Genomic DNA, 24151 nt, shown 5'->3' on the forward strand with positions numbered 1-24151 from the left:
GATTTTTAATGTAGACAAAACAGCTTTATACTGGAAGAAGATGTCATCTAGGACTTTCAAAACTAGAGACAAGAAGTCAATGCCTGGCTTCAAAGGTTAGTCTGACTCTCTTGTTGTAGGGGCTATAGTAGCTGGAAACTTGAAGTTGAAGCCAATGCTCATTTACTGTTCTGAAAATCCTAGGGCCCTTAAGAATTAGGCTAAATCTACTCTGCCTGTGCTCTATGAATGGAACAACAAAGCCTGGATGACAGCACATCTGTTAATAACACAGTTTACTGAATATTTTAAGCCCACTGCTGAGACTTACTGCTTAGAGAAAAAGATTCCTTTAAAAATGTTACTGCTCACTGATAATACACCTGGTCACCCAAGAGCTCTGATGGAGATATACAACGAGATTAATGTTTTCACACCTGCTAACACAACATCCTTTCTGCAGCTCATGGATCAAGGAGTCATTTCAACTTTCAAGTCATATTATTTAAGAAACGCATTTCATAAGGCTGTAGCTGCCAGAGACAGTAATTCCTATTATGGATCTAGGCAGAGGCAACTGAAAATGTTCTGCAGAGGATTCACCATTCTACATGCCATGAAAAACATTCAGATTCATGGGAAGCGGTCAAAATATAACATCAACAGGAATCTGAAGGAAGCTGTCAACCCTCATGGATGACATTGGGGGTTCAAGATTTCATTGAAGAAAGCAACTGCAGATGTGGTGGAAATTGCAGGAGAACTATAAGTAGAAGTGGAGCCTGAATGTTACTGATTTGCTGCAATAAGATGTAAAATTTAAACAGATGAGGAATTGCTTCTTATGGATGAGTAAAGAAAGTGGTTTCTTGAGATGGAATCTACTCCTGTGAAGATGCTGTGAAGATTGCTGAAACGATAAGGGTTTACAGTATTACATAATCTTAGTTGATAAAGCAGTGACAGGGTTTGAGAAGACTGACTCCAGTTTTGAAAGAAGTTCTGTTGTGGGTACAACACTATCAAACAGCATTGCATGCTACAGAGAAATTGCAGGTGAAAGGAAGAGTCAACTGATGTGGAAAACTTTACTGCTGTCTTATTTTAAGAAATTTCCACAGCCACCACACTGATCAGTCAGCAAACATCAACATCAAGGCAAGACCTTTCACCTGCAAAACCATTATGACTTGCTGAAGGCTCAGATGATGGTTAGCATTTTTTAGCAATAAGGTATTTTTTAATTAAGGTAATTACATTGTTTTTTAAGACATAATGCCATTGCACAATTAATAGACTATATTGTAAACATAACTTCTATAATGCACTGGGAAACCAAAAAATTCATGTGACTTGCTTTATTGTCATATTACTTTACTGTGGTGGTTGTCTGGAACTGAACCTGCAATATCTCCAATGTATGCCTATATTTACTCAAAATGAATTAAAATACATGTTCATACAAAGACTTGTACACAGATGTTCACAGCAGCCTTGCTTATCATACCCAATAATTGGGAAGAATGCAAATGTCTTCAACAGGAGCATGAATTACTATATTTTGGTAGATTCACACAATGTAATATCACTCCGCGATAAAAGGAATGAACTACTAATAAAAGCAACATGGATAATCTCACAGACACAAAGCCAAGTGAAAAAAGATTTTTTTAAAGTGCTACACAAGGATTCCGTTTATATGAAAATATAGAACATGCAAAATTAATCTACAGTGCTAGAAATCAGATCAGGGATTTTCTGGGGTGAGTGGGAATGAAGGATATTGACTTCGAAAGGACACAGGGAACTTTGTGGGGAAATGGAATTGTCTTTACATTAAGTGGCTTGGTCGTAACACAGACATTGACCTGAACATCTAAATGTGTGAATTGTATCATATATAAACTATATCTCAATAAAAAAAATTATGGTAAGGGTAGAACAAACAATACTCTCCTTGATGGCTAAACCTGGGGTCAATCCCTAAGCTTCTAATTTATGCTATGGACAGCTGACTGATGGACTAAACCTGGAAACATCATTGTTAGTCCTCTTTTATTAAGAATAACACATGTTTTTCAATATACTAACATCTTATGTAGTTGAGATATTTAAATTAAGGAACTACAGGTAAAGTTATAATCAATTAAAAAGCAATTATCACAAAACCGTTTCAAAGTCCCACTGTACTGATACCAATTAATGTAACCTATCACATTAATGAATGAAACCTGCTTAGCCATTTCTTTATAGCTGAAGAGCAAGCTTAGTCTCTAACTATAAGGGAGAAGTTGGTTCGGTTCCACATCATGAACATATCATGTAAACTGGATTAACGAGCACTTTTCATTGTTATATACTACAGACCAGAGGTGGTAAATTGGTGGTATGCCTACATACATGTTTTATATGGGCCATACATTCTTGGTCTGCACTATCTTTAAATTTTAAATTATTTAAGAAGTTACGAAATTTGGGAGAACTCCCCAATAAATCTACATTTCTTTCTTTGCTTAAATAATTTGTCCTTTTGGCATACTGAGCTTCATTCTCATGTGGTATTCTCCACACGGCCACAGTCCCTACACTGAAGCCAAGAATCAGTTGTGTTATTATTCTCATTTTAGTAGTAAACAGGACAGTGAAATAAGTATTTCTTACACCCAAATCTATGAAAAAGCAAAAAATGAAGTCAAGAATGTTTTGGGGGATTTTGTGGGTTTTTTTGAAGAATGTTTTTGAGAAATGGGAATGCACACATTTCTTTACAGTAGTTCTACCTGTCTAAAACGCAAACCAAGTATGTCTGTGTCAGGGGAACTAATCTGGCTACTGTATTCATGTTTGCTGTCTGGCTACTCTAACCCTGTTACAGAAGATACGCTGGATGGAGTTGGCAATTATTTCTCTCATGGACCTTAGAAGAAAACAACAACTAGGAGCTAAAAAATTAAGAGATGTTTAGAAATGTGATTTAAAATTATTTTTCAGAGAAAAGAAAACTCAATGTTAACTAAAAGGTTTGGGAATTTTGTTGAGATATGTCCTGAAGATTGTTTTTAAGTGAATATAACAAATATTGTATATGCTTCCAATATGTTTATGTCATCTAAGTCTTTAATAAAAGTTTACACTTATCATGAAAAAAGAAGAAAAATAATGTTAGTAATATGGTAATGTCCATGGAGAAAAATTTATAAAAAATAAAAGCCACAGAAACTAGTAACTTTGGACCTTTATTTAAAATATTATATGTAACTTCATTTGATAATTCCCAATTATGCTACCCTTTGGAGAATAGAATTGCTATTTTGTCACATCAAAACTTGATAATTGAGACTAAAAACCTGCCACTGTGTCAAACAATATATTTGTAAAAATGTAAATAAAGTCTCCATGAGCCATTACTGTCAAGGGTCAGTCTTTTTATGTGGATGTGAGTAAATCACTTTGGAAGCCTTCTACAAGAAGAGAAATTTCACCCAAAAGAATTATGATAGTGGAAAAATCACTTAACAGGCCCTATTTGTATACTCTGTATGATATAATCTGTTGGACTTTATACGAAGTCAACAAAACTCAGTGATGTGAAGAAACAGATTTTTCGCTTTCTAAACTGTCAAACTGTGAACTATGAGGATTAAAGAGTCTTTTTCTTCTTATCAAGGAAAACTAAAAATATGTTATAGGAATCTGATTCACTTTTTTAGTTTTTTTTTTTTTTAGGTCTGGCAAGATAATTTACATATATATGAATGTCTATCTCTCTAAAAGACTATCAGTTCTGAAATGATAACATCTTACACTGTTGAAAACTCTTCAAAATGAACTGTAACAGCAGTAACTGTATTTCTCTGGGCCAACTGCATTGCAAATGGTGCATGAATCCATACATAATGAGACACAAACAATTTATCATTTTGTGATCTACAAGAAATTCAACTGTATAATTAGATTATCTATCACCTGTCAAAAGAACAAAATAAATAGAGCTTGTTACCTGAGAGACAAAGAAAGAAATGGAATGAATATGGACCAAGGTGTCAAGGTTCTGGAATGAGTTAGGGGAAAAATGTTTCTTTGGAAAGGACTGGGAACCACAACAGTAAAAGGGTAATCAGGTTTTATGTTTGCACCTCTAGAGCTGAGATTTACAACTTTCATATATAATATGATTATAGTTATGTAAAATATAAATATTATATTTAATAATGTAATGTATATATAATATACACATATATATCTACTATAGATAGTAGATAATATATACTATATATCATACATATGCCATATATGTATAGTGGGTATCATGTGCATAGACCAAAACTAGAAATATATAAATAAAATTTAACAGTGCTTTATTCTGTGGAGAGAAATTTAGAAAGCTGGAGGATCTTTAACTCTTTACCATATAAATTTCTGGATTACTTCATTTATTATAATAAAAAAGAATTCTTTTTATTTAAAAATAATTTTTTAAAAACTTGTACTTCTAAAAGGATAGAGGAAAAATATACATCAAAATGGAAAAGTATTTGAGTGGTAGAATTATAGAGACTTTCTAAAAATCTTCCATCTGTTTTTATTTTTTTCTTAGTAAGCATATATTAATTTTAAAAAAGGAAAGTAATCAATATGTATGTTTTAAACGCACAGTCTGATGCTGTGTTTTGGTGTACAACCGTGTTTGCTTGCTGGTCCTTCTCCTGTGTCTGATTTTTCCTAGGCATCTGAGACTGCTTCTAGCCATACCATTGGTGTGAGTGACCCATTGACCCTCCTGTTCCTCTCAGGGTGGATCTAAATTCCTGCCTCTGATATCCCGATTGAAGACACATCTCACCCAGTTCTTTTGTATAATAATAAGCTCCACTGCTTACTGATTTTATGTCTTCAAGTATTTTTCTTCAAATTTTCCTACAGAACAAAATTGTTTAAAAGAGTGAAGAAAAATCTTCACATCCTTGGTCTAATAATCTTGCTTTGTTTACGTGGTAGTTCCAGAGTGGCAGAACCTGTCACTCAGCAGTAAATGTCTCCTGCTGTCCTAAGCTCTCAGGTTTCACATCTCACTGTTTATGAAACAGGAGGGGTTTATTGCCTTCCACATCACCTCCAGTCATGGGATTAACATTTACAGAATCAACCTGTCTGAGAATAAAGAGTGTGGCTGTTTAGAACTGCAGATGGGTATTTTTCTCAACAAGAGGGGATTCATAATATGAAGAGAGGATAAAAACCCTATGCTGAGACATTAACTGAGTTTTATTACTAGCCCCAGAGAAAATATTTGTTTAAATACAAAATATGAGATGTGATAAGAAAAGATATTAGGACACATGAGTGAAAGTTTGTAAGTATTTCCAAGGAATGTATATGTAAATCCGCACCTCTAAAATTTTTCCAACTTAGGTTTAAATATTTTTCTAGTTTATGTTAGGTCCTCTCTGTATTATGTCATTTATAGATCTCAAAGCATATAGGAGAGACTTTTTAATCAGTCTGACTTTACAGAGAATAAAATAGCTGCTGATTGAATTAGTGTGATATTGAATGTTTGTACTGACATGATACCGAGTTTCTTTGTCCTAAAGAATTTAAAATCAGATACTCTGGAAACATCCAATTCATGTTTCCAAGAAAATGTGTCCCCTATTGATGTGCTTTCAGTAATATGTTACAGATCAGCATTGTGATCAAAACTGTAAAAAAATAAGTTTCTTTCCTCAAAGTGTCCTCATATAAAGTAACATTATGTAGAAGTTTTCAAAGCAACAGAGACCTGTCAGAAAAAATAATGATATAAAAGGAAAAGGTCATGTTTGGTATTGGAGAAGAAAGCACTTTCATACATTGTCAAGGGGAGTTTACCTTTCTGAGGAGCAATGCTCATTAAGCCTTTAATATATGCAGTTCTAATCATTTCTGACTCACTTCCAGTTCTAGAAAATTTATTTTGACGAAATAATGTAAAATATGCACAAGATCTAGATAGTGGGAAGTTCAGTTTTAAAAATCCAACAGAATTTGAGTTTTGAATAATAAACACTGAATAAACAATGCTATAGGTATGCAATAACATGCCATCGTTTCAAATACAAAATAATATGTAGTGATAGTTAAAGGTAGTCACAAAATATTAACTCAAACCAAAATATTACAGACTACATACAGTATGATTTTTTTCCAGTACATATACATAGAAAGATTATGTACAAAAATATTAACATCATTTGTGTCATCATCTTTACTATCATCATACTTTCAAATTTTTCCTGAATGAACATGTATTTATATCTCCAGCACTGGTCTCTCTCCCCTGAAATCCAGACCCTATATCCATATGTCTATCTTCCATCTTGACTTGCAAACCTATTATTCTTTTATTCATTCACTCTTTCATTCATTTATTCATTCACCTCTTCACTCATTCTTTCAACAAATATAAAGAAAGAGCCTGCATTATGTGTCAGGCACTGTTCAAGGTGTTGAGGATTGAGCAATGAATTAAGTGGACAAATAACTCTGCCCTGATGGAGTGTACCTTCTAGTGGGGATCTATCTCAAGCTTACCATAACAGAAACATGTCTTGATTTTCCCCCTAATTTGATACTCCCACAGTCTTCTCCATCTCAGCAAAACACAGATCTATTGAGTGGTTCTATTTATTCTAACATTTAGGATAAATTCTTATCCCCTTTCCTTGGTCTAAAAGATTCCAAATGATTCAGTCCCTGCCTAATACTTCAATATCATATCTCTCATACTACTCTCCCCCCTTTGCTCACTGCACTTTACACACACTTAACTCTTTCCTTTCAATCAAAATAAAAAAGCAAAGAACTTTGTAGATAATTGTTTACCTTGAACTAAACCAGGAGCCAGCTCCTGTAGCAACAAAGTCAAACTGGGAAGAGATTAAGAGAGGGAGTAGAAGAAGGGAGTGTACAAGAAGGGAGTGGAAGTTTAGCAGTTGTTTCTGTCAAGTATTCCACCACTCCAACTCTCTAAATATCCACAGACTCATCTCCATTATCTACCTTAAGAGCATTAGTGATAATTTCATAATGTGCTTTATCCCTGTTCCTGTCACTCACCATAGAAAGCCCAAGACTCAAGCTATCCCTTACCCCTGGACTCTAAATCCATAATGCTCTGTCCATTCCTCTTTCTAACCTTATTTCCACCCCTATCCAAAGTGGCTTTTGGAATGCAAGGTCAGGCAACAACCTTTTTTTGGAACATTCTTTCTTGTTACAGCAAAACTCTGATCGACTCCTAAAGACCCTGCAGCCCTTTCATAACATGGATAATTTTCTATTCATTGCTATGTCCAGACCATTTCTTCCATTAAGCTCTTAAGCTCATGTCATCAGGCTATCCTGATGTCATGTCATCAGGCTATCCATCACCACCCTATCCCTATTTGTCAGTCACCTTTAGCTCCCTGACTTGCTCCCTCTCACTCCCTGAAGATTTCCATTCTTGCTTCTCAGTTACTTTCTCAAACACTGCTCCTGACATAATTCTTTGTCATTCCTAAAACCACAGAAATAATATTTCCAAAACCCTGGCCCCTGAGTTGCTTGATCTCTTCTTCTCTAGTAATCCTATCCTCCCCATTATTTCATCCACTCATTCCTATAGTCATACACTAGACCACTGTATTCCAACTACTTTCACGTCACGCATGCAAATCAGTAAGAGGAGAAGGAGGCTGCCCTTGGGCCTGGGGACTCGGGCCACTCCAGATTTAGTTGGCTCTGTGAGTCCCTAGATTCCTGGATTAATCACTGGAGCAAAACTGTGACCTATTTGTGTCACTTTGGTTGTAAAGCTCTTTGCAGAACTTGTCATTACCAATAACTTCACCCCCTCCATGATACTGATTTCAAACATCCCACTGTCTGACCATATTCTCTAACCATTCAAACCATCTCTCTAGTACCCAATTCTAATATTTCATCAACCCCATCGGAACTAATTCTACAATAATCCTTCCACCTTTATCTACCCTTCACCCTTTCATGTTCTGACTTTACTCTTACCAACTTAAATTCCTGGTTAATAGCTATAACCCCACCTTTATGTATAGTCTCAGATCCTCTATGTCTCTTTTGACTCTATCTTTAGTTAAATTCAGGTCAATCCCTCCTTCATGCCAGACTGCTGAATATATGTCTGAAGAAGGACATAACTGACTCTTCTCACTGAAAATGACCACTGACCCCAAGTGGATTCTTAGTGCTGTCCAGCAATAGACATTTCCCTAGTCACTCATACTTCCACTCTCCTAGAGTATTATTTCATCTTCTCCTCCTCTCAGACTTCCAACATCTCTTCCCATATATCATCCTCAGCTGATGACTCTAGTTCCTGGTTCACCGAGAACACTGAAAGAATCAGAAGATAATCTCCACACTTCTCACCACTATATCTCATCAATCTGCTACTCTGACAATGGGCACATAGGTTACAGTGGAGAAGTGCCTCAGTCCTAAATAAAGTCACTGTCTTCACTTAAGTATTTGATCTAACCCCTTCCCATCTACTTATACATATAGCTATGGCTATCATCCCCCGTACAAATAAATAAGCTGTTATTTCTCCCATTTGAAGGGGAAAAAAAGTTTCTTTAATTTTGGAAAATTCTAAACTATCTCTTTAAATATTGCTTCTCTTCCATTCCTTCACTTCTCATCTTCAGAATCTCCTAGTAAACATATGTTGGAGTAACTCAATTAACCCTTTTGTCTCAACTGCTCTTTCACACTTGTTAACTCTAGCTCTCTCCCTGTACTATATTCAGGATGAATTCCTCAGTTCTATCTTTCAGTTCACCAAGCTCTCTTTAATTGTGAATAGTCTAGAGCTGATCTCATCTATTGGATTTTTAATGTCAGTGGCTATACTGTATATTTAAACATTCATGTTAACTATTTTATCTTCTTTATCCCCTATTTTTATTATAAATTGAATATAGAATACAATCAAGAGCTAAATAGAATGCTTCAAGCAAGGAATATGATATTCAAGGAGATAAACCAATTACGATTTAAGTGATTAATGACAACATCATGAGGGGTAGAAGACTAAAAGAGGAACAGTATATATTAATATTGACTTATTAGAAGGAAGTAATTGAGAGCTGATAAAGTACTCCAGAGTAGGGACTTCCCTGGTGGTACAGTGGTTAAGAATCCACCTTGTAATGCAGGGGATGTGGGTTCGATCCCTGGTCAGGAAGCTAAGATCCCACATGCCGTGTGGCCAAAAGACCAAAACATAAAAAAAAACATAAGCAGTATAAAAGTACTCCAGATTAGAGAAATAGCATGAAGAAATTTGAGCCTAGCATATTTCAGTATCATGAATAAAACCCCCTCACTGAAATGTAAAGTACAAGTCAGATGGTAAAACAGGATAAGAAGGGATGATTTTCAAAATATTTAACTATCACAGCAAAAGCACCATGTATTCCAAAATATTTTCTCTAAGGATACATAAAAAGGCAAAAATTACAAATAAATGGGAAAAATGTATATAATCAAATAAATAATTCAAGAAATTCAATATCAATGAGTCTCCAGATTTAAATGACCAACTATGTGCCCAGAATAATGAATTAGAATGCTATTTGCACCAAAGAACATCATTAATGAAACTTCAAAACTCTGGGAATAAAAGGGAAAATGTTAAAGTTTCAAGAGAAAAAAATTATTTGACACCAGAAATAAGAATAAGACCAGACTTCTTAGGAGCAAAGTTGGAAACGAGCAAAAAAAAAAAAAAAAAAGAATAAACGCCTTGAAAATCCTAAAATTATTCTATATCCAGCTGAACTATCTTTTAAATAAGAAAACAGAATAAAGGTATTTCAGAAAGGCAGTGGCTTAAATAATATATTTCCTGTGCACTCTTCTTGGAAAACTAAGAGGCCCATGAAAAAAAATGAAGAAAAAAATAATTCCCAGACTATGGCTTTATGTCAGTCGAGATTGGAGCAGGAGTATGAAGAACTCCAAGAGGGTTGTCTCCAGAAAAGGAAAATGTGGAATAGATAATATAGAAGTTTTGACTTTGTTAGAATTTTGCAGAAATAGTTAACAGATAATAGGACGTAGGATACAGTCATAGGCTCAAAAAATTAAGCAGAAGAAAATATTAGGCAATCATTAGATTTAATTACATAACTTGTAAATTTTTTGTGTGTGTGTGGTGGGGGGGTACAGAGGCCTCTCACTGTTGTGGCCTCTCCCATTGCAGAGCACAGGCTCCGTATGCGCAGGCTCAGCAGCCATGGCTCACGGGCCCAGTCACTCGGCAGCATGTGGGATCTTCCCGGACCGGGGCACGAACCCGTGTCCCCTGCATCAGCAGGCAGACTCTCAACCACTGTGCCACCAGGGAAGCCTAACTTGCAATTTTTATAGGTAAAAAATGTTGGCAATTTCACATGTTAAACCTAATAACTCTCTGCTATGAGGGTAGAGAGATGGAATAGTAGACATGTCTAAAATTAATAAATCAAAAGAAAGGAATATACAGAAATATGGAGTTAAATACCAAAGGAAATAGCAAAAGAAGTTTTAAAAGCTTGTCATAGAGAAGCAGGGCCAAGGAGGGGAAGATACAAAGGACCTGATTTGTTTTTTTTAGAACTATTTAACTCTTAAAGCTATGTTCATATATTATTGATTAAAAAATATCTTCCAAATAAAATAGTAACAGTTTGAGAAGTGTGAATATTTACAATACAAAAACGGAGACCAAAACTACACTAAATCATTTTAAGTTGTACACATGTCTATCAAATTCAAGCTATTTAGCTTTAGTGTACAGGCCACTAATATAAGACATTAAATCACACTTTTCCTGTGGCCTCATATTTTCAATGGGGACTTTGAAGCTGCAAGTAAAGAGTGTTAAGTGCCCATATATTCTAAAGAGAGGTGACAGATCATCTAGATAGAACTTGCTAAGAGGTGACCTAGAAACTTTAAGAAAATACAAATTTTAAAAGCATTTGGTAAAATATCAAAGCTTTTCAAATGTCATAATGCCCTTAAAATATAAATTCCTTTAAAATATGCATAAATATTCTTTCCACTAAAATTACACTATTAGCATTTTATGGAAAACCCTTTTAAAGGAGTGACATTAGAAAATTTTTTCAGAATCTGCAACACGATTTTGACACATAATACACAAATTGCCTACAAAATAATTTCCAATGTAGCTCCATTCTAATTAGCAGCCAGAAGTCAAATGATTCTTTATAAAACTACTGAAAAGTAAATTACATTGCTGTGAATCATACAACCATTGTACAGCAAAGTGATAATGTCCCATATATCAGAAATGACAGCCCATTTTACATCCACTATTATAAAAAGGTACAGGTCATATAAAGTCATCGCATTTTCTGAGTTAATGCCACATTATACAGCCAGCTTGTCTCCTACTTTGTCAATTTTTCCCAAATGAAACAAATAAGGCTGCCACTGGCTCATGCAGATAAGAGCTTTCATGCTGGTCTATACATTTCATCACTGAGGTATTAGGCAGTTCACCAAAAAAAAAAAAAAAAAAAAACCTGATTAGGTTTTCCTCATTGTTTTCCACAGGAATTGTCTGTACTATCAGGCAATGACTGCACATAGCACTGCCTCAAAGAACTGTTCCAAAATAATAGTCTTTGTATCATATGAAGATAGTAATAGAAGCTACCTCATAAACTGATGGATTAAAGACCTAAATGTAAGGCCAGACACTATAAAACTCTTAGAGGAAAACATAGGCAGAACACTCTATGACATAAATCACAGCAAGATCCTTTTTTTGACCCACCTCCTAGAGAAATGGAAATAAAAACAAAAATAAACAAATGGGACCTAATGAAACTTAAAAGCTTTTGCACAGCAAAGGAAACCATAAACAAGACAAAAAGACAACCCTCCGAATGGTAGAAAATATTTGCCAATGAAGCAACTGACAAAGGATTAATCTCCAAAATATACAAGCAGCTCATGCAGCTTAATATCCAAAAAACAGTGGTGCTGGGAAAACTGAACAGCTACATGTAAAAGAATGAAATTAGAACACTCTGTCACACCATACACAGAAATAAACTCAAATGAGCTAAAGACCTAAATGTAAGACCAGATACCATAAAACTCTTAGAGGAAAACATAGGCAGAACATTCTATGACATAAATCACAGCAAGATCCTTTTTGACCCACCTCCTAGAGTAATGGAAATAAAAACAAAAATAGACAAATGGAACCTAATGAAACTTAAAAGCTTTTGCACAGCAAAGGAAACCATAAACAAGACGAAAAGACAACCCTCCGAATGGGAGAAAATATTTGCCAATGAAGCAACTGACAAAGGATTAATCTCCAAAATATACAAGCAGCTCATGCAGCTCAATATCAAAAAAAACAAACAACCCAATCCAAAAATGGGCAGACGGTCTATACAGACATTTCTCCAAAGAAAATATATAGATTGACAACAAACACATGAAAGGATGCTCAACATCACTAATCATTAGAGAAATGCAAATCAAAACTACAATGAGGTATCACCTCACACCAGTCAGAATGGCCATCATCAAAAAAAAATCTACAAACAATAAATGCTGGAGAGGGTGTGGAGATAAGGGAACCCTCCTACACTGTTAGCGGGAATGTAAATTGATACAGCCACTATGGAGAACAGTATGGAGGTTCCTTAAAAAACTAAAAATAGAACTACCATATGACCCAGCAATCCCACTACTAGCCATATACCCCGAGAAAACCATAATTCAAAAAGAGTCATGTACCCCAATGTTCACTGCAGCACTATTTACAATAGCCAGGACATGAAAGCAACCTAAGTGTCCATCATCGGATGAATGGATAAAGATGTGGCACATATATACAATGGAATATTACTCAGCCATAAAAAGAAACAAAATTGAGTTATTTGTAGTGAGATGGATGGACCTAGAGAATGTCATACAGAGTGAAATAAGTCAGAAAGAGAAAAATAAATACTGTATACTAACACATATATATGGAATCTAAAAAAAAAATGGTTCTGAAGAACCTAGGGGCAGGACAGGAATAAAGCCGCAGACGTAGAGAATGGACTTGAGGACATGGGGAGGAGGAAGGGTAAGCTGGGACGAAGTGAGAGAGTGGCATGGACATATATACACTACCAAATGTAAAATATATAGCTAGTGGGAAGCAGCCGCATAGCACAGGGAGATCAGCTCGGTGTTTTGTGACCATGTAGAGGAGTGGGATAGGGAGGGTGGAAGTGAGACACAAGAGGGAGAGGATATGGGGATATGTGTATGCATATAGCTGATTCACTTTGTTATACAGCAGAAACTAACACTACATTGTAAAGCAATTTTACTCCAATAAAGATGTTAAAAATAAATAAATTGAGGGCTTTATGTGAGGCAATGTGAGGCACTGAGCACAGTGTCTGGTACATAGCAAATGTTCAATAAACAGTGCAATTATCAGTAGCTCTTAAACTGGGGAATAGCATGAAAAAATCAAGACTAATTAAAAGGTAAAACAAGGAACAAGAAATCAAGACTATGGGGCTTGTCTTGCTGCTAAGATGTGTCTCTAGGCATTTAAACCGGTATGAGGAATTGTATAAGTGTGGAATTAAGAGTTAATAAGAGGCATAATATCTTCTGTAGAGCTTGGGGTCCTGAAAACAAAGAACACCATTATAGGAGAAGCATCCAGGAGATGTGATATAAGGGCTAAAGTGGGAGCTTCATTCTGTGTTTTCAAGATTTCCAAGAAAACTTCACAGGTTATTATGCGAGAGGGCCCCTCCATAATTCCATGAAACATTGCATGTATAAACATCATCCATTTCAACTAATCACTATCAAATTGCAGGTAGCACCCCCCCCCCCCCGCTGTTAAAAACCAATTACTCAACTTGTGAAAATGTTTTACTGTCTCAATGAGTATACAAAAATACTGGAACCCTCATTTCTTTCTTCTAATAGGGTAAGTGTTGCACCGAGAGGCTTATTAGTGTAACAAAAACCAGGAGAAGGGCGAAGGTTTTTTGTTTGTTTGGTTTTTTAGGAAGGATGCATTTGCTCAACAAACATTTCTGAGTCTCTGCTATGTGCAGAATACTGTTAGTAGATACTCACTTAAGGGTGATATTACAAGACCCAGCACTTCTCTCTTTGGTGGAATTCCTGCCACTAGATTCAACCCAAGAAAAAGGCACTATAAAGGCCACCACCCAGAGTCCCAAGTGAGATCTCAGCAAGTATATTCATAAAAGATGATTCAGAGCATAAAAACACATTTCTGCTTTTTCTACTATTTACGGAACTTAATTTTAGTTTGCATACAATAAGGACTAGGAACAAAATTATTTCATTTAATTCTTTCAATGGCTTGATAAGAAAAATCTCACTTTTACAGAGGAAGAAACTGAAGCCATTAATAGCAGACATGGAATTTGCTAACTGTAAAGCTCTTTAACTCTTCATTGTGCTTCTTCCCTATGTCTTTATTTTTTCCATCTACACCAGGAACACAGTGGCACCTGCCCACCACCCACTCATTTGTTAAAGTGCACCAGATAATTTGACATAAGATACTACAGACTCTTATGATGACAGTAACTTTATGAAAACCCAGATACCAGGGCCTCATCCAAGATCTACTGCATCAGAATCTCTGAAGTTGAGGGTCCAGGAAATGATCTATTAAGTTAATAGGGTACTTCTGAAGTTCAAACTTAAAGATTTTTTGAAATAGAAAAACAGCATTGGTCTAGGAATAAGTGGCATCTATTCATAATAGAGAACAAATACGCAATTCTTGAAATGTGTGCAGTCAGGAAAGGTGTCTGATTTCACAACATACAAAGTATCAGAGTCAATAATCAAAGGAATATGATAGGAGTCATTTTGAGGTGATTTTCAAACTAAATTCTCTTTCTACCAGTATGTCAAGGAATGTAATGGAGTCAGAGAGGAATAAAGGAAAAAAATACAAAAGAGCAAAACATACAAGGAAAATACAATAGAAATGTTGCAGTATGTGCTAGCTTTAAAAACCTTAAATTCCAATTTAAAAAATGCAATATGCTCCATAAAAATTGTTTCTTAAGACTTGGTGCCTAGGTGCCACCTTTGAACAGCAGCATATGGAGAAACAAAGGAATTTTTTAATTAATACTAAAATCCGTGAGACAATATATGTAATAGTAAAGGTAAGATGAAGAATATAGAAGAGAGGCAATATATTAAATGCAGATTCAGGCAAATGAAGAAAGATTATGACAAAGAGGTCTTTCCTACAACCACCCTCAGCTTGAAGGTTTTCACTGGGTTATGAAGTTGAAAAAGAACTGAACTGCATATTATGACTGTATGCATATTTCTACTAAAATTAATAGACTCAGTAAACTATGCAGAGTTCTTATTACAGAATTTCTCTTCAATGATTCACTAGTAATCCTTTTTTTTTTTAACATTAAAGTCACAAATTAAAGAAGCCCTCATGCACTGCTAAAAACCAGATGTCCAAACTAAATTAACCGGGTTCTTCTCTCAGCAATGGTTGAGTCAACTCCTAGAAGTGACACTCTCACAGATAACAACTATAAACTCTAGACAAAAAAAATTACATGAACATATTGGAAAGCTAAGAAAAGCATACACATTCTTTAGGAGAGCTGATATTTGAAAAAAGGGACTAGCACTGGGTCAGTTCCCTGCTTTCAGAGCTTTTAGTTGAGCAGCCCCAGTCAACACCTTGCATGGTAGCTAAGATCCCAAGAGAAAACCCACCATCTTTCTAGCTTTGAGAGCACCAAAGCCACTGAAAAGTGAGAGAAGCAAACTGGAAAACAGAGCCAGAGAGCAGGGGCCCAAAACTCTATGTATAAATTTTGCCCATTCTCTGGTGAACCTCTGAAGAATGCACACATGGGTAGATTTCAAGAAGCTAAAGAAACTGAACTAGTAACTAAACCACTCCACTGTCCAAGAGTCAGAGCTATAGTTTGAGAACAACCAAATAAATCACCACCTAAAACAGATTAAATAGAATTTAAATGAATGGAGAGATAAACCATGTTCGTGGATAAAAATATCCAATACTGTTTAGATATCAATTCTCCCCAAATAGATCTTTAGGGTCAATAAAATCCCTATCATATTCCTAGCATGCTTTTATGCAGAAATTGACAGATGTATTCTATAATTTATATAGCATGGCAAAAAACTAGAAAATCCAAAGGATTTTGAAAAAAGAACAACAAAGCTGAAGGACTTAGGCTACTTGACTTCAGAATTACTATAAAGCTAGAATATGCAGATTACGTGGTATTGGCACAAAGACTGAAAAATACATCAACGGAACAGAGTAGAAATTACACTTACACTGTAATTTGATAATTTAAAAAAAAAGGAAACAAAGCAATTCAAAGGGGAAAGGACTTTTTCTTTTCAACAAAGTGTGCTAGAACTAGATATCCATATGGAAAAACACAATGATGGTCCATCTCCTACCTTCCACCATACACAGAAATTAATCTGAGGTAGACCATAGTCCTAAGCCTAAAAGCTAAATATATAAAGGTTTTGGAAGAAAACACAGGATATCTTTGTATCATGGGAGTTGGTAAATTCTCTTAGGCAGAAATATAAAAAGATAAATTTCATCAAAATTAAAGTATTTTGCTCTTCCAAGCTACCATTAAGAAATTAAATTGGTAAATTACAGACCAAACGAAAATGTCTGCAAAACATTTATATGACAAACAACTAGTATCCAGAAAATGTAAGAAACAAATCTTGTTTAAACATATGCACTTTTCAAAAGATGATATAAGAACAGCCAATAAGCACAAGAAGTGCTTAAAGCATTAGTGTCCGGGGAACTACAAATTAAAACCATGATATCTACCTACACCTATCAGAATGGCTAGAATTAAAAAGACAGATAATACTAAATGGTAACTAGAATGCGGAGAAATGAAAATCTTCATAATTTGATAGTGAGATTAAAATATGATCCAAGCTTTTTTTCTTTTTAAGTTCTGGCAGTTTCACACACACACACAAAAATACCCCAACCTATGACCCAACAATTCCAGTCTTAGATATTTTCCTAAGAGAAATGAGAACATGCTCTCAAACAGACTTAAACAGTAATGTTCTTAGCAGCTTTATTCATAATGGCCAAAAACTAGAAAGGACCCAGGGGTGGATGAATAGGAGAATGTGGTATACAGTGGAATACTATCCAGCAATAAAGAGAAATAAACACCAATATATGCAACAGAACAGATAAATCTAAAAAACTTGCTGAAGCCTCAAAGGGTATACACTATATAATTCCATTTATATGCTAAACCAGGTGATACTATTTTTTTAATGGAAAAAAATCAGAAGGATGTTTGGCTCAGAGGAAAGGAATGAGTGTTGTCATCAAAAAGAGAAAAGTGTTGATGAGATGTGGAGAAAAGGAAACCCTTATACACTGTTAATGGGAATGTAAATTGTTGCACTCACTATGGAAAACAGTACAGAGGTTCCTCAAAAAATTCAAAATAGGACTACCCTGGTGGCACAGTGGTTAAGAATCTGCCTGCCAATGCAGGGGACACGGGTTCGATCCCTGGTCCGGGACGATCCCACATGCTGCAGAGCAACTAAGCCAGTGCACTACAACTACTGAGCCTGTGCTCTAGAGCCCACGAGCCACAACTACTGAGCCTGTGTGCCACAATTACTGAAGCCCACGCACCTAGAGCCCATGTTCTGCAACAAAGAGAAGCCACCACAAGGAGAAGCCTGCACACCACAACAAAGAGTAGCCCACATTCACCGCAATTAGAGAAAGCCCACACACAGCAACAAAAACCCAACGCAGACAAAAATAAATAAATAAATTTATTTTTTTAAAAATTCAAAATAGACCTTTTGATCCAGTAATTCTACTTCTGGGCATTTATCCAAAGAAAATGGAAACACTAATTTGAGAAGACAGATGCATCCCAGTGTTCACTGCAGCATTATTTACAATATATCCAAGATATGGAAGCATCTAAGTGTCTACAGACAGATGAATGGATAAAGATAACGGGGGTATGTATTTATGTACACATACATACATACAATGGAATATTAGCCATAAAAAAGAATTGCAACAACATGGATGGACCTAGAGGGTACTACACTAAGTGAACTAAGTCAGACAGAGAAAGACAATACTGTATGTTTCCACTTATATGTGGAACCTAAAAAAACAAAGCAAATATACAAATATAACATAATAGAAAAAGATTCAGAGAACTAGTCATTGCCAGATGGAGGGGAATGGGGGATGTGCAAAGTAGGTTAAGAGGATTAAGAGGTACAATTACCAGTTATAAAATAAGTAAGTACAGCACAGGGTATATAGTCAGTAATATTGTAATCGTTTTGCACTGTGTATAATGTATGAAAATACTGTATCACTAGGTTGTACACCTGAAAGTAATATAATATTATAAATCAACTATATGCTTCAATTAAAAAAATAATCCACAATGAACAAGTTTCTCCACATGTGTAATCCTCTAATGACTAAACAGTACAGGCCAGGGAATTTCACAATACAAAATCATGAAGAAAAACTCAGTATTCAGAGTAGTATTTCACTGATCATTGTGCACAAGGAACAAAATGGAATTTAGCCTCGTTAACAGCAGAAAGCAATGACTGCAAGAACTTAGAAAAGAAGGGGTGAACACTTCAGGCCACAATCGATAGCTAGGGTCAGCAAAAGGAGCTGTGATGGAAGTTTGGTTCAAAAAATAAATTCTTCTTTTACTGACAGCAGTCCTCTGCTGTGACCAGTCTAAAAAACTGACAGGAAGCAATGGCATTGCAAAATTATTGGGAAAAACAATCATCAAAGGGGAGAACATTTGCAAAGATTTCTTGTAAATAAATGGTTATATAAACACTTGAAAATCACAGGCTCCATTCTCAACAGGTTAGTTAATTCCAAAATTATGTATCTTTTTCTTGCTGGCCTGGAAGGGTAACAGCAACAGTGATTTCCCATTTTTCCTCCCCAGGGACTCTTTTGACATTTGATTAAATTTCACAGAAACTCCCTTCAACTTTCTTTACCTTCATCAATATTCAGCAGGCTTTTCCAGAACCTTGTAGGCGCTGATATATTGAGTTTGCTTAATGGTAAAAATAATTTGAAGTATCAGACTCATTTTTTAAAACTTCCATTAAAGTAATATGAGAAACTGTACATAAAACACTTGGTACGTCTGGCTCATGGTAGACACTGCCTCCTCCCCATCCATACTTCACAAATGCATGTCCATCATAAGTCATAATTTTTTACTTCAGACCTTGGTGCAACAAAATTAACCTTCCACATGAGTAAGATTTATCTAAGAGCACCAGTACAGCCTCCAAAATTACCTTTTTTTCCCACTGTCAGAACACATCTCTCTCATACACAAGAGGAAAATGAGAAAGTGGTTTCTCCAGGTCAGGTTTTTCTCAGCCACAATCTCCTACGCTACTCAAAATGTACAATATCAGGCTCAGTATACCCTCTTCCAATGTTAATTTGTTTGAGAACAAAACCTCCAGTCTTTTAATCATTAAAAACATGTAATTTGCCAGTCATAGTTTACTGCTCTGAAGTACTATTTATATTGAAAATCTCACATGAAATATGCCAAACTTACCCACAGAACATGTCTATTTTGCTTATATTTTACAGCTCCTACCTTTCCAGTCTATAAAAACCACCTTTTGTAGGAAAGGTTATCTTCTACAGTGACAGACATCAGGATAAATTTAAAAAACAAGTAACTAATCCCAGAATTCAGTTCCCATGAGCTAGTATTTCATCTCACAGATGACAGATTCTTTGTTGACTTTTTCACTAACGAGGAAGTTTTGAATCAGCAATAATTTTTTCTAAAGAGAAACTGAATAAGACTGTGCCATCTACCATAACACCTTACTTAAGTTAGCAGATATTTTTTGCATGAATAATTTATTTCCTAGTGGGAAAAGAAAAGACTTTCAAATAGGAGACACTCTGTATTCAAATACTGATTATGCCAATACTGGTTTTGTGACCTACAGAAAAACACTAAATATGCATAATCCTCAGTTTCCTCATCTTAAAAATTTAGATTATTGCTCAATAACAAAAAAACAAACAACCCAATCCAAAAATGGGCAGAAGACCTAAATAGACATTTCTCCAAAGAAGATATACAGATTGCCAACAAACACATGAAAGAATGCTCAACATCATTAATCATTAGAGAAATGCAAATCAAAACTACAATGAGGTATCATCTCACACCAGTCAGAATGGCCATCATCAAAAATCTAGAAACAGTAAATGATGGAGAGGGTGTGGAGAAAAGGCAACACTCTTGCACTGCTGGTGGGAATGTAAATTGATACAGCCACTATGGAGAACAGTATGCAGGTTCCTTAAAAAACTAAAATAGAACTACCATATGACCCAGCAATCCCACTACTAGGCATATACCCTGAGAAAACCATAATTCAAAAAGAGTCATGTACCACAATGTTCATTGCAGCTCTATTTACAATAGCCAGGAGATGGAAGCAACCTAAGTGTCCATCATCAGATGAATGGATAAAGAAGATGTGGCACATATATACAATGGAATATTACTCAGCCATAAAAAGAAACGAAATTGAGTTATTTGTAGTGAGGTGGATGGACCTAGAGTCTGTCATACAGAGTGAAGTAAGTCAGAAAGAGAAAAACAAATACTGTATGCTAACACATATATATGGAATCTAAAAAAAAAAAAAAAGGTTCTGAAGAACCTAGGGGCAGGACAGGAAGAAAGACGCAGACGTACAGAATGGACTTAAGGACACGTGGGGGGAAGGGTAAACTGGGACAAAATGAGACAGTGACACGGACATATATACACTACCAAATGTAAAATAGATAGCTAGTGGTAAGCAGCTGCATAGCACAGGGAGATCAGCTCAGTGCTTTGTGACCACCTAAAGGGGTGGGATACAGAGGGTGGGAGGGAGACGCAAGAGGGAGGGGATATGGGGATATAAGTATACGTATAGCTGATTCACTTTGTTATACAGCAGAAACTAACACAACAAAGTAAAGCAATTTTACTCCAATAAAGATGTTAAAAATAAAATAAAATCTCATTGCATTATACTGAATAAAAAACAAAAGAAAACATATTTATGGTTACCAAAGGGGAAAGTGGGTGGGGGAGGAATATATTAGGAGTTTGGGATTAACAGATACACACCACTATGTATGAAATAGATAAACAACAAGGACCTCCTGTATAGCACAGGGAACTATATTCAATATTTTGAATATAGTTCAAGGCCAACCTCCTGTCTACATTTCAGCTACCATAAATCACAGGAGATGAGCAGGTCATGCAGAATCAGCTCACACTCTTAAATCCATAAACTCTGGAGTACCTGTCATGACCTCCAGAAATATGCCTTTGTACATTCCCAACCATCCCATTAGACACCAACTCTGCAATTTCTCCTGAAGCCATGGTCATTCAACCTGATGTAACATGAACTTTTAAATTATATTTTCTTCAAATAAACTCCGTGCCGTTACACTAGGGGTGATGTACCCAGCACTGAACTTATAAATCTTCAAGACCAACATGACCATTACGTAGAAACAGGCTATTCAGCACCTCGTGGACCTGCTCTGGACATAAGTGAGTAAGAGATAGATGCTGCTGCCTATACCAAGTTGTGTTTGTCCCCCAGAAGTCCAGGATGGAATGATTTCAAAAAGAAGTCATTCAAAAGAAAGTCATTCAAAGATTCGAAAGAAAAAGCCAGAAACTAAAATGAGGTCAAGAAATGGATAATAAGCTAACTCAAAGGTATCCAAAAAACTGAAATTCTATATCCCAAAATCCTTCAGTTACAGAAATGCAACAGGTGAGAAGTTGTAATAGATACATCCAGAAGCCCCACATTTTCATCCCAGTGCTACTAATAACCTTCATAATGATTCTAAATTTTTAGATTCTATGCTCCCAAAATGAAAAGACCAAAGGCTCATTCCCAAAACACCAAGTAGCTGAACCACAGAGAAAGACCATTTTGAAACATCCGGCTTTAACTCTTCTTGAAGCATGTGAAATGCCAAGGAATTTCTGAGACAAGAAAAGTTCAAAAATCTCTCTAAAACATCCAAAGTTCAAGAAACTGTCTTGGTGGAAACTTTTTTGTTTTTACCAATACATTGAATATTGTCAAACTGACGGTGTGACAGAAGTTTCTCACAAATTTTTCTGTGAAAAGTCAACCCACACAGTTAATAATATCTCAGTACATTGTTGTAGGCAATTAAAAACAAACACTATATGATGTCACTTATAGGTAGAATCTAAAACAGCTAAACTCATGAAAACAGAGACTAGAATGGTGGTTGCCGGGGGCTCGGGAATGGGGGATATCGGGAGATATTGGTTAAAGGGTTCAAACTTCCAGTTATTTGATGAATAAATTCTGGGGATCTAATGTACAGCATGGGGATTACAGTTAATAATACTGTATTATAATCAAATAACTTAATATGTCAATTATACCTCAATAAAGCTAAAACTTTTTACAAATTTTTAAATAATACTGTATTATATACTTGAAAGTTGCTAAGAGAGTAGATCTTAAATGTTCTTGCCACAAAAGAGAAGTGGTAATGTTCAATGTGACGGAGGTGTTAGCTAATGCTATGATGGTAATTATTTCATAATATGTAAGTGTATCATATCAACACATTGTACGCCTTAAACTTATATGATGTTATATGTCAATTATCTTTCAACAAACCTGGAAGAAATTTTAAAATAAAATGAAATGAAATTCCTCACGTGGAAAGCAATCTGCTGGAAAAGTTGGTCGCCAGCTGCCTAACCGTATACCCTGGTCCAGTACCACGTTGGGCTTAACTCCGTATATATTCAATGCTTGGATTTTCCCAGTACTTTTCCAGTCATGTCACTACTAAATTTTGACACAAAGAAATAAAAGAATGATAGCTATTTGATTTTTTTTTAAAGCTTTCAGTAAAACAATGCATCCCTGAAGAAAAGGAACGAGGTTTAACTAAACTGCTTTCGGCTGCATAGGGCCAATGGTTGGTGGTACCCTTGGCCTTATCTTTGTCTTCCTCAAAAGTGCCTCCCCACTGTGAAGCTTGCATGTAAAATCTAAAGATGAAAAGAGAAGAAGCATGTCTTCTGTACAACAGATGAGATAAAACACCCCAAAGCTTTTCTTACTGAACACATCTCCTGAGTCTGCTTGAAGTGATTTCTTTTCATCGTTAGTACTTTCTTATATCTCTACATGTATAGTATAATAGTCTTTAGTTAACTGATTTTCTTTTTTCATTTTTAGTGAATAAGCAGGATCGTGTTGCTTTTAAAGCCTTGCCTGAGAGAAGCAATGTCTTAATGTAAAGCAACATTAGGGAAATGAAGCTACGCACAAAATAACTGTCTTCTACTTATTCTGAACTTTCCCTTCTACTGTCCTGAAGTTCCGTGAAGACCTGCAGACACTACACAGTGAAATTCAGAAAATACTAAGAACCATGTTTCTAGATCATACTATTTACTGAGTATTGCAGTGGGTAACATGACACAGTGGTTTATCTTCCACGGGGAATTCAAAACTTGACAGTGAAACAAGTTTAAACTTCCTTCATCTGCTCAGTGACTTAAATTTTTCACAACAAATTATTGGAAAGTACAAGTTCAAACCCAGCAACAGGAGCAGTACTTACAGCTCTCATTTCTGAGAGAAATGTAAATGCCTTATTGTTTGGGTAATTTCGAAACCCAACTTTGTGACAATACCATATATATTTTTATAAAATAAGGCTCATCAAAACAGTAAAAACAAGTCTGCTTTACTTTTTCCAGATTTAACACTGAAGCAACCTCAAGCATCCCTTTATTTTGGTGACTTCTTTGTAAGGGAAATATTTACATGATGAGGAATTTATATAAAAGTAGACGTAAACAAAGAAAATAACCGTGTTTACAAAGACGTGGGAATTTATGTATCAGTCCTTGGAATGGAGCTA

General features: G+C 35.6%; 1 protein-coding gene across 2 annotated transcripts in view; it reads right to left on the reverse strand.

The window, feature by feature from the left end:
• The window catches only part of LOC307175108 (uncharacterized protein), a 555106-nt gene that overhangs the window by 507940 nt on the left and 23015 nt on the right, over positions 1-24151 (reverse strand). The gene's annotated exons all lie outside the window — the stretch shown is intronic.

The sequence above is a fragment of the Stenella coeruleoalba genome (assembly GCF_951394435.1).
Source record: "Stenella coeruleoalba genome assembly, chromosome: 16".
NCBI classification, from domain to species: domain Eukaryota; kingdom Metazoa; phylum Chordata; class Mammalia; order Artiodactyla; family Delphinidae; genus Stenella; species Stenella coeruleoalba.